The sequence below is a fragment of the Botryllus schlosseri genome, chromosome 1, assembly GCF_051294905.1.
Source record: "Botryllus schlosseri isolate E-star chromosome 1, Bs_hap1, whole genome shotgun sequence".
Lineage (NCBI taxonomy): Eukaryota > Metazoa > Chordata > Ascidiacea > Stolidobranchia > Styelidae > Botryllus > Botryllus schlosseri.
In genome coordinates, this window is record NC_137236.1 from 5,698,058 (window position 1) to 5,714,040 (window position 15,983).

The window sequence follows — 15,983 nt, forward strand, 5'->3', positions numbered from 1 at the left end:
TTATGTACTGTTCAATATCCTCGAGTCTTCCTGACATCCCATTAACGTTGATACTGACAATTTTCATGGTTATTGGATGTTATAGCTCAGTGTCTCGTCGGAGCCTGTCGACTCTTCAGATTCACTGTGTACCTTCTTTGCTTTGGTTTGTTTACTTATTTCATCGCTGCTGGTTGAGGCACTTGGTCTTTTCGGTGTTCCGCTAGACATCAGCGAGTCATTCATTGGTGTCTTTCTTGTCTTCGTTGGGTGGTGATGTCGGTGCTTCCGGCACAAATTTTGGTTTAGTTGCTGTTTTCATTACTATCCGATGTCTCATTGGTATTGGTGGTGGTTGTTGCTTCTGGCTTTTGTTTTTCTTTGCCGTTGCATTCCACCAGTCCTCATTTCTGTTTTCTTTCCTTTGCTGTACTGTTTCTTCTGGGATTTCTGGGCGGCTTACTGCGTCTAGCCTGTCCCGCTGGCTTTCCGCAGCCGTGTTGCGTAGGTTATGATCTTGTCTGTTAGGCTGCGGTGCTTCTTTTTGTATATTCAGTTCGGTACAGACTGCTGTATCGTGGCCCTTTGCTTTGCACGTTTTGCAGTACGGCTCGGCGGGGGTTGGGCATTCTCCAATTAGATGATTAGTTGATTTGCAGCGGTAGCATTTCTTCGCGTAGGCCTCTTCTGCCGTTTTTATGTGGCACGTATATCCGTCTACGATCAGGTACGATGGTAGCTTTTCTTTGTTAAACTCTTCAACCCACAGGTTGGTATACCCGTTGTATATATTGGTATTTCTTCGGTAGACCCTTGTCATATTTACTATTTTGCCGAAGTCGTAGCTATTGACTGTGTTTTCTAACGTTGCCTTTGTTGTTTCGGCCGGAACGCCACGTAGTATCAAGTGTGTGGCCGGAAGCCTTGGTAGTTCTATCGTTATAGTTTCAAAATGCTTGGCTTCTGGATTCTTTTTCAGCTCATTGTGTATCATATCTGTTATGTTTCTTCCTACATCGTCGTTCCAGAAAGTTGCGACCCATACACCTTTTCTAATTTGGTATAACATTTCCAAGTATTTTTCGTATTCTGCTGTGATTTTGCTGTATTTCAGCTCGTCGTGGACTGTATCCCAGTCCATTTCTTCAGGCCCTTTCAAGAATAAAGATCTTGGCCTTGTATGCTGGTAAACTCTGTCTTTAGGTGGCACTCTGCCTGCTACAGATGTGTAATCCCCATTATTTCCTGGTATTATATCCATAATATTCGTTATATCTGTGGTTCGCATTGTGCATATACGCAGTTCAGCTATAATCCGATAGCAGTGGGCTACGCCCTTTTAGCTCAACTCAGGATGCAAAGCCTCGCTGTCTCCCGCACGTGCGCGTAATCAGACACGTCCGCCGACTGTGCTACTCGGCAATGGTTGAAGCGGTGGTTCTGCAGGGATTCTACTTGAAAAATTTCGAAAACCTAATGGAATAAATTTATTCATATATATGACTGGTGATAATAGTATTTACGGTGAGCAGGGATATGGGTTGGGACCATGAAATTTTTATGTAATGCATATTTCACGGTGGAATAACTGTGAAATTTAAAATCAAGCTTTTTATCAACCATACTCCTTGAAAGCACATTTCACAAGAATTTTTTTCGTGTAGGCCGTATCCTACAGACATTTTCAAGCCCGTCCCCCCATTTTTTTTTCATCCGTAACTTTTTTTATTGAATTCCTTGGCCCCAGAATTGGTTAATTGGTTCTCTACCATCATTTGAGCGAAAAATATCGATTTCAATGATTTTTGAAAGTAGTGCCACCTAGTGACGAGAGGATTTTAAGTCGCAATATCTTTTGAACCGCTGAACATTTTTCATTTTTTTTTAATAAACTTGGAATTCAAAAAAGAACAACATTTGTAAATATTGGACAATTCTGAGGGTATGCATTACAGCCCCTGTTGAATTATAATGGAATTAGCCAAAAGTGAGAGCGCTGCAGCAGCATGACCACAACAATTACCAATTACGCCCAGCGATTATTCAGAAAAATGCCGATTCCCAGACTTTCACGACTATTTTGGGATGGTACCATCGCCTGGAAATATACTTGTATTGCGGAATCAGTGCGACACTAGCTTTTGATTAGGACCATACATATCAAATTTCGACGCTTGGATCGCCAGCTATGGGACTATCAATTCTGCTGCTTTTAGCCGGCTCAGCAGTTCGCTTCTCGGCGTATTCAATCGTGACTCACGTGTTGCGAATCCATCCGTTTATTAGTAATCTAAAAATTGTATACAATGGCTGCCGAGGCCAGCATAGCGGTAAAAATAAAAAAACTTCGCCCGCAAGGGCTCAGTCAAGGGCTTCCGCTAATGGATCCACCAAATTCCTTGTCGACATTTAAAGAGAATGCAAAATTTTTGTCAAACTACAATTACAATTACACAAAATAAAAATGCTTCAATTACATTACAATTACATTGAAAAATGTAATAATTACAAATTACAATTGATCCAACTCTGGTCACCAGTACCGATGGACGCAGGCACAGTGATTCAGTGACGTGCGGTCCAATGAGGCAGGTGAGGCAGTGCCTCGCCTGTCGTCTGGATGAGTAAGTGAAAATTGTGAAACCCCTCCATGCATCGATGATTATATCGATTACACATCAATGTTCATAAATAACTAAATTATAACATTTTTTTCACTAGACATCAATTTGCATATTTATTATTCAAAAATACAGCGCGAAAGGAGAGGTGAGGCACACTGCAACATTGCAATTCCTCATAAATAGCTCGGAATTCTTAATAACTGGATTCAATGAAATGCCTCACCAGCCGTGAACCTCACCGCACGTCACTGGAGTGATTCCAGTACCGTACTCGAATGTAGCATTAATTGTGATAATTCAAGTTGAGTATTTAAAGATGATTTTTTCAAGTACGATAATGTAATCATACACTCATTGATGCAATACTATGAGTTGTAATATTCCTGCCATACATCAATAATTGAAGTTGTTGGAAGTAAAGCAATCAGTTATTATGAGCTGAATTTCCCTTTTTAAAATCCAAACACTTCCTTATCCTGTTTCTATCTAATTAGGAAGGTTATTACTATTTGAAAATTAGGTTAGTATTTTTCATGTTGCCAACACAACGCCCGTAAAAATGGTATGTTGAAATGCAAATGAATTCAAAGCGAGACTTACAAACGACTACTCACGAGATACTGGGTAATAGCCTATGTTTATTAGCTCTACATCAGACTTGGATAACTAGATAATCCTAGTTGTATTATTAGACTAAATAGAAGAAAATAGTACGGTGGTCATATACCGTATTTTTCCATGTATAATACGCAAAATTGTCCCAAATGTTTGGCCTAGAATCGGGGGTGCGTATTATGCATGGGTACAACAAGCCTTGAAAAAAATCTCCCTCGAAACATAACTTGAAATCACCAATCGCGCAACACATTCAGACATCATGCCCCGTAATTAGTATTATCAGTGTTACACGCTGCCAATTGGCGAGAAGCGTGTTGCCAATTATCGTCTGCGCTGTTCCGCTGTACAAATGTAAGCGATCTCCTGGTGAGTTGGTTGCCGTTTGTTTTTCACTCGCGTCAATTCAATCGAAGGTGACTCCAGTCAAGTCACTCGTTTTTTGGAGGTGACTCTAGTCAAATCACAAGTCAAGTCAAATTGCATTTTCAAAGTGTGAGTGATGATGTAAAGTCATTACATTTTGATGACTGCGTGAATGATAGATTAATTGACCAAAATGACCATTTATCTTGTGAATCGAATAACGAATATAAAGTTAACTATACATACAAACAGGCGTTGCATCGCTCACCACATGCAGAACTGCTAAAAAATATGTACGCTACATGCTATAAAGTTTGTTAGTATCAGCCAAAACAGAGGATCGATTACGAAGCTTCGAGATGTTGAAACAAATTAATATAGTACATTATTATGCATGGGTACTGCAAGCCTTGAAAAAAAATCTCCCTCGATCAAAAACTTGAAATCACACTGCAACTGAAAACGTACTACGACCTCAACGCAAGTTTGGTTTTTATTAACTAAATGAAGACTCAAGCAACTAAACGCGATACATAAAAACACTCAATATATAGGTAGGGCAAGATGCGGGTAACCAACACAAATGCGGGTAATCAACGCAAATGATAAGATCACGAAGGGACAATAATCACCACACACAGAGAGGGAGAGAATCTTTTTTTTTTTCATTCATCATCGCAAAATAACAAAACCGGCAACAAAATAGCATAAACTTCAGATTCACGGACACATACAAAAAAATGGTTACTATGTCAATTTCAAAGCAAATGAGATGTGTACGAATACGATTTACAGTTCATAGGATTGGCCAATATGTTTTACAATTGCAAGATGAAGCTGCAGCGAAGTGATCTGTTGATCATCGAGTCGTGCCCCGTAATTCCTATTATAGAGTGTAACACACTGCCAAATAGAGAAGCGTGTTGCCAATTAACGAAAAGCGTGTTGCCAATTAACGAGAGTCGGCAGAGCACGCGATCTCTTGCTGAGTTAGTTTGCCGTTTGTACGCGAGCGAGATTATGTCGTTGATTGATACAAGCGTGTGAGGCAATCCTTGCTGATTCATCGCGTCAACGACAGCCCTTAACAATCGCATACACAAGTGCAAGATATAATCGCTTGTGGAATCATCGCATCTCTACCAGGACTGGTGCGCCCGACATAACCGTTAGCCTGAGCAATCGCATCTGTAATTGTAATAGGCCTAGTGCGCAAGATGTCGTGTGTCGCTAGTCTGAACTATTGCTTCGGCTACTATCTACTCTTGTTACGAGACACTGCCGTTAATTGTATTATGATTAGCGATGGATGGTTATTGTAATGTATCTGTCTTCAGCCGAGACCCTAACATGCAGACAAGTGATATTGAGCGAAAGTCCTTTATTACTCGCATGACGTTAACTTAAATACGAACGAGAACACAAGACACCTATTATTAGGACTACGTATATCACATCCCTTTTCACCCAAGATGCTTAAATTACGTAGTCCTCCAAGTATTTAGGTTTTCTTCGGATACGCTCTGATCTTCGTGGTATGTGTTGCGGTGTAGTGGGCATACTGGTTGCCTCATCAGCAACCACGGAGGCAGCTACGTCATTGAAGCATGACGGTTGTGGTCCTCTCGGGTATAGTCCTTTCCACAACCGGTTCCACCTTCAGTTCCACATCAGTTACAAGTTTCCGCAGGTGTCTCCGGTTTCTTTTTATAAGCATGCCGGATTCAAGTCGGATGAGGTATCTTCTTTCGTCATAGAAACATTTCAAGATCCATCCGCTTCTGTCCCATTTTCTTGTGATCGCATTCTGAATAGATACATAGTCACCAACATGCATTTTAGGTAAATACTCAACTCTCTGATTATAGTATCTATCAGACGTTTGCTTTCGCTTGGCGGCTTCCCTGTCAACACGAAGTTTCTCGTCGTGCCAACTGCGCATGAGCGATCGTTTGTGACAAGGTATTGCATCCTGTACAGAGTGACCATACAGCATCATTGCGGGGGACAATCCTGTGCTTTTGTGAGGCGTATTCTTCCATTGTAGAACACCTTTGGTCCATTCATCAGTCGCCTTAAATGGGAATTTTGCATTAGGTTTCCAACACTTACGTAGCAAGTTTTTCGCCCATTTCACAGCGGACTCTACTATGGAGTTACCTTGCGGATACCATGGTGACGGACGAGACCATTTCACTTTCCACCTTTGAAAAAAATCAATCAACTCCTTCGATCCAAATGGAGGACCGCCATCACTCCAAAAGTAATCACAAACCGCGCCATTAATGAACCACACTCGTAAGTATCTAATCACTGTGGTGGCATCTGGGTTTGTAACAGGGCCTTTCATTTCGAATAGGCCAGAGTACCAATCAACAATTACCAGGAACTTCGCATTATTTAGATCGAACCAATTGGCAGAGATAAATTCGAATGCGTAATTTGGTATTGGGAGATGCTTAATTGGCTCGTTAGGATGGCTTGGACGATCTTTCATGCATAGTTGACATGTCTTACATGACATCTCAATTTCATTATTCATATTTGGCCAATACACGATGAGTCTGGTTCGGGCTTTTGAACTTTCAATGCCTCTATGGCCCGCATGGAGGTCCTTCAGGATGCCCTTTCACATCGCTTTGGGAATCATCAATCTGACTCCTCTCATCACGAAGCCATCGTCACTAACCTGTAATTCCTGCCGTACATTCCAGTATGGGCTAAGAATTTCGTTCAGTTTTTATTTCTCTTCTGGAAACCCGTTGGTTACCTGGTTTTTCAGCAACTGATATTCCAAATCTTCGTTGGCTGACCGGCGAACATCTTCCAACCTGAGAGAATAATCTGCTTCCTCAGCGTTTGCGTGGCGAATCGTACTCACATAAAATTTGCCGAAGTCATTACTCTGTTCGTCGTCTTCGTCAGGAGCGTCTACTTGGTTTCTCGAAAACGCGTCAGCAGCTTTGTTCTGGGCTCCTGGTATATATTCAACTGTGAAATTGAAATCCATCAATTTAATCAGTGATCTGAGAATTCTTACATTCTCGACTTCATCGAGTCGCTTCCTATTGCATATGGCAACAAGAGGTCTGTGGTCAATGAAGACCTTAAATTCTGTGCCCGCCAAAAATGTTTTACACTTTCTCGTAGCGTACACAACAGCAAAAAGTTCTAATTCGATTGGTGCATAACGTGTCTCAGCGTCCTGCAATGACCGTGATCCTGTCTGGATTACCTTCCACGTGCCATCTTTCTGCTTCTGTTTCAAATGGAAACCAATTCCATTTTTCAAGCTTTCATCCGTATATAGATGTAGAGGAGAACCGGGCGTGTAGTACGCAATTACCTGTTCGCTTACCAGCATGTCTTTGGCTTTCTGAAATGCAGCTTTGTGCAAATCATTCATTTCAAACTTATCACTCTTTTTGAGCAACGGTCGCAGCAGTTCCATTGCTGTCGCCAAGTCTCGGTTGAACGGCGCTAATTTGTTGGCCATACCTTGAAATGATTTTAGGTCAGTTAATGATTCGGGTGTCTTAAATTCGCGAATGGCCTTTAAGATCTTGTTTTGAATTCTGTAGCCATCCCCATTCAATACTACCCCTGCAAAGAAAATATCACTTAGCACAAGTTTGCACTTCTCTTTATTCAAACAAATTCCGCTCTCCCTACATCTCTGCAGGAAAGCGCGCACGAGCGAAACATGCGATTTCAAATCGTCTCCCAAATAAATGAGATTATCATCAAACAACCTTAACGTGATTACGCAAGCCATTCAATTCCTCAGTCATCCTTCGATTGAAGTGCTCACTAATCGAGTTTATTCCATACGGAGCTCTCTCGCAGCGGAAACGCCCAAATGGTGTAATGAAAGTCGTCAGATTCTTACTTGATTCACCCAGTTGTATCTGGTGGTATCCTTTCCACGCGTCAAAAACACTGAAGATCTTTCCTGATATCTGGTGAACGGTTTCCAAAACACTTGGAGACGAGTAAATCTCTCTGCGGCAAAATTTGTTCAGGTGGCGAAAATCAACACATAATCTCACCTTTCCACTGAACTTTCCATTGGCGTCCTTCTTCGGCTCCACTACGATCGGGTTGACCCACTCGGTCGGTTCTGTAACTGGTGATATTACACCTTCCAGCAGCAAATCCAATTCCTTTCGCAAAGGATCTTTGAATGCTAGCGGAACATTCCTTGCTGTCCTTACGCAACATGGTACAGCGTCGTTAGTCAGGTTAATTTTAAATTTCTCACCTTTCAAAGGTTGCTTTGAATCGAACACATCTTGGAATTCGTCCAATAGCTTCATCCTCTCAACTTCTATCGTTGGTAGCGGATTCGTTTGTGGGGTCATACGCAATGTTCCCTTTAAGCTGCGCACGTGCGCAAATGCGCAGTGCTGAAACGGTCTCTGCGCACAGAAAATCTTCGCTGCGCACAAAAAATCACAAATGATGTTTTTTTTATAGTTGTTGCGCACTGTTTTCCAATGGACCACGCAGGCGTGCAGATTCGTGAAAATTAAGATAGAACATTGCGTGGGCCAAATAGTGTTATCACTGAAGTATGAAACCGAGGTACAGGTGCGCCCCTCAAAGATAACTATTGTGCTCTGTGAAAAAATTAGAGTTCACAATCACCAGCGCCTCACGGAAGATATTTTTTAGTATGCCCACGTACACGTGAGCGATACTGATATCATTTCAATAGCGCATTAATTTCTGGGAATTGTGAAATAACATGGTTTAACAAAGTTATAAAAAACAATGGGCGTGCTCGAAGTTAATCTGCGACAAACTAATGAATGATAGTCTTCTTCGCATGGCATGAACATTGCGTAAGATTTACTCAGGACCGTAACTTTCGCACCCCAAACCCCCCAATTGGAGGGATCGAGCTCGAAGGGGGTCCAAAATTTTTTCGAGAATTAACATTAATCATGGTGTATTTTTTGAAATTTTTCATGAATTTTTTTTCGCGCTACGCGCGTTTTTTTTATTGTAAGATATCTGATTATTAGGTACCATTTCCCCACAAAAATTAGGCATGATTTATAGAAATGGGAGTTGGGCGTCGGCCCTTACCGCACATTGACGCGCCAAGGCATATGAAGTAAAAGGCTATGTAACATGCGAATCCGACAAGTGCGCCAGAACGATCAGCTGTGAGAAAACCTTGGGCGTAAAAGACTGCCCCGGTGCTGACCAAAAACTTCGATACATACAAATATATGTTTAATTGTCCATGTCCATGGGCGCCTAAATGGCTGGCGGCAAATGTTCCTGTCCTGGCGATCCGAGTTCCACAAGAAAAATGCCATATTGAGCGTACATTATTTTCCAGTCAAGAAATACCAATTTGAAATCGTGTACGTCTTTTACTTTCGTACGTTTTGGTGATTTCAATATCTTTTAACATAGCAGATAGCAGATAGTGGGTCACGAAATATCATCATGTAACGAAGCCATTATATCAACAGGTACGCCCGAAGATGTTTTATTATTATTTAGAGGGCCTATCTATTCCAACACACCTCACTGGATCAGCTCTACCGGTAAATCTGATTATGTGAGCAGGGAGAGGATAAAAATTGATAGCAATATATATGCAATTTCCGATCACATTGGCCGATGCAATCATGAATTATAGAAATTTTTTCGCGCTTCGCGCGTTTAGGGACGCCACTACTAAATGGGCAACCAATGTACACAATAAGTACCGGAAGAAGCCTAGAGCCGAAGAGGGGTCTGTGGGGCCAAGCCCCCCAGTAGTTGAATGTATCACCCTATTGGAGGGTGGTTGCGCACTGTTGTCCGAGGGCCTGCGCAGTGAGTTATCGTGTTTGCGTAGACTCTTGAAAAATTAGAGGGAACATTGGTCATAAGTAGGGCTGGGCACAATGATTCGAGTACTCGAATCTGAATCGAGTATTAATTTTAATGATTCGAGTCGAGTAGTAAAAGACGATTTTTTCGAGTACTGAAATTGTACGCTCCTCACAACTGAAAGTTAATGAACTAACAAGAATTATAGTTTTGATAATATTTTCCACTGATGAAGCCTTGAAACCTTGATTGGCCGTGTCGTAGCATGATAGACATAGTACAAAGCTACAAACGTTACTGGAAATAACACATTTCCAAAGTCATGATCGTTCCACAACATTGTCAAGAAGTGCAATGAAGTCGGTATGGTCGAAAACATACCGAAGTATCATTAATGTGACAGATAACAGGCATTATGTTCTTCGTGGTGGCATAAAAGGTACATATATGAACTTTGACATAGTACATTATGTTGTGACGTCATAATGAGTGATACTCGAATACTCGACTCGACTCGAAGCATATTACGTGATTCAGAATCGAATCACTCAGGTACTCGATTTTGCCCAGCCCTAGTTATGAGCAGAAGAAACAGCTGTCCACAGAGGAGGGTAATGCCTCGATTGCGGAACGCCTTTTCCACGTCGGTGAGTGAACCGTTTTTAACGCAAAGCCAGGTTATCGTCTATGGATATGATGTCATGTAGTAAGAAACTGCTGATGTGTCGGAGAGATCCCATAGTATAGCCCTAGTCATAAGTCGTAGCTTCGGATTATTTCGATTGACTTCATCGGAGAACTTTACAAGACCAAGGTTTTCAGACGCATCAAGCGATAACAATGGCATCTTGATTCCTCGAAACACCACGATTTTCTCGTCGACCTGTCTCGATGCAATGGTAACGCGTGCGTAGAAATAACCTAGTGGCTCCATGAGTGTTTCTGCCGCTGTTCTGGTTTTGCGTATATCATCAGCGGATTGTTTCACTCCCAACACTTTCATATCTTCAACCCCGATTGCGATCCAGTCAGCACCAGTATCAATCGTAAATGCCATCACGATCTTCAAACGTCCAGTGTCTACTGTTGCTTGAATTGTCTTCGTTCTGGTACCTGCTTTCTTTGCCACTGTACCAGACGAGCACATGGATTTTCCACCTTTTCGCTTCCTTTGGAAACATAGTTTAGCGAAATGACCCATTCGTTCGCAATAATAACATTCCACGTTCTCTGCGGGACATGTTTCTTGCTTGCTGTGCTTTCTGCCACATGATTGGCATGGTTTGCTCTTATTCACTTTGTACGTCGTCTTTTTGTGTTGAACAGCGATCTTGCTGATGCCGGGCTGAGTCGAAATTCCAGCGAAAGCATCTTCGGTATTCTGAACTGATTCAAATGCTTCAAGAATTCGCCTCGCGCGATCTAGTGTCATCTCCGTTTCTTCAAACAGTTTCTTCTTCGCTGCTTGATTGTTTGTGTGGAACACCAATTTATAGAGTAACCACACGTTGAGTACCTTCTGCTTGTCTGCGTTGCAGATCCTATTATCGAATTTGCATGGTGAGATCAAGCTTACAATTTCAGCATAGTAATGTTGGAACGATTGTCCAGCTTGTTGCTTGCATTCCTCAAACTTATGTCGTCTGGTCCAAACGTTCTCCGCGGCGTCGGCGATACTATTAACAGCTTTCAATATCTCGTCAAGAGTTTCCCGATTGTCGATCGGAAGTTGCAATCGCAACGCTTCTATCTTCAAGAATGTGTCTTCGGTGACACAAGCTTCAAAAGCAGCCCATTTAGCGACCCAATCTACGCCTTCAGCTGTCACTCCCGATTCTCTTGAAAAATTCTGGAATTGCCGCTTCCATGTTAGGAACGATGGACCCGTGTGAATAGAAAGATCGTGATCTTGCTTCACAAGAACTTTCTTCAGCGACCAATCTATCTTCGGCGGCATCGTAAGCTCATTCTATGCTCGCAGCGCCATGTAACATATCTGTCTTCAGCCGAGACCCTAACATGCAGATAAGCGATTGTGAGCGAAAGTCCTTTATTACTCGCATGACGTTAACTTAAATACGAACGAGGACACAAGACACCAATCATTAGGACTACGTATATCACAGTCATGTCATGATTGTTCGACGGGACATCGCAAACATTGCGTACTAAAACACGACTATTCATGTACTGCGAATGCAAGGTGCGTACTATACATGGGTACAGGCTTTTTCCCAGAATTTATACGCCATTTTATGGGTGCGTATTATACATGGGAGCGCACTATATTCGTAAAATTACGGTATATTTATTCAATTTAAATTATACAAGAAAGTTGGTAAAGGTGAGAACTGCGTAATGTAAGCACCAGAGCCGTCTAAAAAACAGAGATACATTCCTTTTAGATCGGCGGTTATCACAGTTTTAGTCTTTGCGGACCCCTTTCAGATCGCCACGGACCCTCGTAGACCCCCTACCACGATTTTTATTTTGAATTTACCTCAAATATCGCGCAATCGCCATCTACCATGTGCAAATATTAACTGTAGGCTAGTAATAAAGATCAACGTAATGACTTTTCCAGAAAATAACATCATACTATTGATGTACAAATTAAAAGGACTTTCTGTTGTGAATTCTGTAGCTGCATTTCTTTGATTACGCCGTCGTGCTGAAAAATCCACGCCGTCGATTTGACATGAATGATTGCCAAAAATACATTTCCACAGTGATAGGTGATGACGAATGTAATAATTAACCGTAGCGGTAGGTATGATATATACGGCATCAACATTGAGAAACAGAACATCTAACGTCGAGCCTATTCATTTCTATCTAGCAGGTCAATATGAAGTTATTCTGGAATATCGGTTATTTATATCACAGAAGAATAAGGATTTCCGCAAACAGATCGTTTTGGAAACCCTAACAACACATCTCTAAACGGCAATATCTTTGTATCAGTAGACTATTGGTTACTAAAATGAGTTTCCCTAGTAGAATATTTCATCTAAGACTGTCATTCTGTTTATGTCAGTCCTGAAGTTTGAACAATTATGGAGCGAAACTATTTCTCTAATTAAAAAAATACAAATTTGGTTTTCAACCATTTTGCAAATTTGGAGGATTCGCGGACTATCTGATCATGCTCTGCGGACACTCGATTGAGAGCCACTGTATTACGACAACATAAGCTGTGATCATTTCGTTAGTGGTCAATTTCTTAGTTGTGTACCAATGAAGGATCGGTGAAACCTACAATCAGTGGATGGCTGGTCGCTCTCACAGGTGACACCAGCGTATCGCGAACAATCACAACTTTCCCATGGTACATCGTTTATTTGATGACTTGAAATTGACTACAAAATTCTGCTCCGAGTCACGAGTTAAACCGACAAGATAGCGTAATGGTGAAGCGTCGGTTTTCTTATAAAGTAGGTTGTGGGTTCGATCTTTTGCAGAGTCAGACCAAAGACCCGATTAGTAACACTGGTATCCATGACTTCCCTGCTTGGTGCTCATGCTATACTGGGATAGCATGGAGGGTTGGTGCAAGACATAGAATGCCGTAAAAGGCTCTATCTGCACGCACCGTCCTTGTCCAGCAGCATATGTATATCATAAGTCGATGTATATGCCACAAAACACCAATCAACACCAATCCGCATTTCTGAAGCTCCGATTCAAGTCATACGAAAAAGTTGACTAGAGTCTGACACGAGTCATCCCAACACTGATCATAGTGGGGAAATATTTTGGAAATTAGTTTGGAATTTTATTACTAACATAATCAGTGTAATTAGATAGCTATCATTGTCTAGTTGTCCATGTCCGGGTAAGTGATAGGGTATCATGGGATAGGGTTTAGTTTTGGAGCTGGGTTGGCTTAAAATTAAGGTCGGGGTAAGGGTTACTGATGCTTCCACAATACACTAAACTTGAACCACTCAGGAACACCATGAATGTTGACATAGTCACATGGAACCGCGATTAGTGATGGTCATGTTGTGCATTTGTTATTGGCGGGATTGAAGCTGTGTGCAATGAAAAGTGATACATAATCCTCAGAGATGAATTATTATAGACCTGAATTTTTATTTTATGCATACGATTGGCTATGAATTGGGTGCAATTCAACCTTAATTATTCAGTTATCAATTAATGACTCCACTGACTATCATGATTGTTATTCTTGCAGTAATGTGTATTGAGACAGCTTTTAACGTACCATAGGCGTTGTGGTGACGCGGTGCTTCTGACAGGAACGACAAGCTACAAACTAGCAGAAATTTTGTTCTTTTCAACCTATATAAAAGTAAAAATAGCACTGTTATTGTGAACCTTATTACTGAGAAAACTGCTGCAGGGCATATTCATTGAAGCTGCTCAATGTTCATGGTCCCAGGTACATCTTTTGTTTGTTCATGGGGAATTTCCCTAATTCATTTTTAAATATGCAACGAAGTGCAGTATTGTCACTCAGTGTTGTGTTTTTTCTCGTGTTATGAATGGGTTGTAACTAAAATGATCGAAACTTTTGATATAACAATACTTCTCTTGAAGATATCCGACTATATTAAACAATAAGACTACATTACAATCAAATATAATGATTTTTTACACTCTCATTGATGAAGTCATTCCCATGCTATTAATAGTTTTGTATTGGAACAATATCTTACTACTCATACTACTCATTTGCTTTTCGTTTAAAATAATTCCACACTTTCATGCATTGCAGATGTAGCCGTACTATAATTGAACTAAGTTTATATGCTGATATGCGGAAAATCTGTGTTTTTTTTTCTCTAGTGTCAAAAAGGAAAGCCTGCTGTGGATCCAGTATTAACTACTGATCAAGACTTGAAAGAACTCCGATTCGATATATATTGGGAAGCATTTACAGGGAATAGTAACCTCAGGCATCAAAGGGATATGCATGCTGGCATGGAAAATGTTGAATGTGATCCATGTGGTAAAGCATTTACTCAGAAGGGTACCCTCAAGCGTCATATGGATGTTCATGCTGGAATCAGAAATCATGAATGTGATGTATGTGGTAAAGCATTCACTAAGAAGAGTCTCCTCAAGATGCATGTGGATAAGCATGCTGGAATCAAAAATCATGCATGTGCTATATGTGGTAAAGCATTCATTCAGAAGGGTCACTTCAAGCGTCATATGGATACGCATGCTGGAATCAAAAATCATACATGTGCTATATGTGGTAAAGCTTTCACTGAGAAGGGTAGCCTCAAGCGTCATATGGATAAACACGCTGGAATCAAAAATCATGCATGTGCTATATGTGGTAAAGCTTTCAATGAGAAGGGTAGCCTCAAGCGTCATATGGATAAGCATGCTGGAATCAAAAATCATACATGTGCTATATGTGGTAAAGCTTTCACTGAGAAGGGTAGTCTCAAGCATCATATGGATAAACACGCTGGAATCAAAAATCATACATGTGCTATATGTGGTAAAGCATTCACTGAGAAAGGTACCCTCAAGCTTCATATGGATATGCATGCTGGCATCCGAAATCATGTTTGTGATATATGTGGGAAAGCATTCACCATGAAGGGTCACCTCAAGCGTCATATGGATATGCATGCTGGCATCAAAAATCATGCATGTGCTATATGTGGTAAAGCATTCACTCAGAAGGGTCACTTCAAGCGTCATATGGACACGCATGCTGGAATCAAAAATTATACATGTGCTATATGTGGTAAAGCATTCACTCAGGAGGGTAACTTCAAGCTTCATATGGATAAGCATGCTGGAAACAAAAATCATGCATGTGCTATATGTAGTAAAGCATTCACTGAGAAGGGCACCCTCAATCTTCATTTGGATATGCATGCTGGAATCAAAAATCATGTTTGTGATATATGTGGTAAAGCATTCACTCGGAAGGGTATCCTCAAGCGTCATATGTATGTGCACGTTTGAATCAAAAATCATGTATGTCGTAAAGCATTCACTATGAAGCCTAACCTCAAGCGTCATTTGAGTATGCATGCAGGATTCAGAAATCACACATGTGCTATATGTGGTAAAGCATTTACTCAGAAGGTTACCCTCAAGCTCCATATGGATATGCATGCTGGTATTAAAAATCATGTTTCTGATATATGTGGGAAAGCATTTACCGTGAAGGGCCACCTCAAGGAACATGCATATGCATTCTGGCACCAAAATTCATTATTGTGATATACCGTAATTTCCCATGTATAATACGCACCTGCGAGGCTCGCGACGCAATAGTTCAGACCAGCGACGATTTCGTGTGCACCATCCCTATCACACATGCAATTGCTCTTCCCAACAATTAGGCCTATATCGTGCGCACCAGGCCAGTTGGAGATGCGACCATTTAGGCCAGCAATTATATCTTGCGCACATTTCCTGTTGGAGATGCGATTGTTCAGACCTGTCGTTGATGCTATAAATTAGCAAGAATTGCTAGCGTGTGTGCAGCATCTTTCTCCTCGCTACCTGAGTGATTCGAATCGTGCATGGTGCAGCTACCTGGACGTTTCGCTGCTAGCAGTGCCAAGTGAT

General features: G+C 41.3%; 1 protein-coding gene across 1 annotated transcript in view; it reads right to left on the bottom strand.

Annotated features, from left to right (window-relative positions):
- Positions 1 to 15,983, bottom strand: part of LOC145433781 (uncharacterized) — a 358,802-nt gene that overhangs the window by 301,745 nt on the left and 41,074 nt on the right. The gene's annotated exons all lie outside the window — the stretch shown is intronic.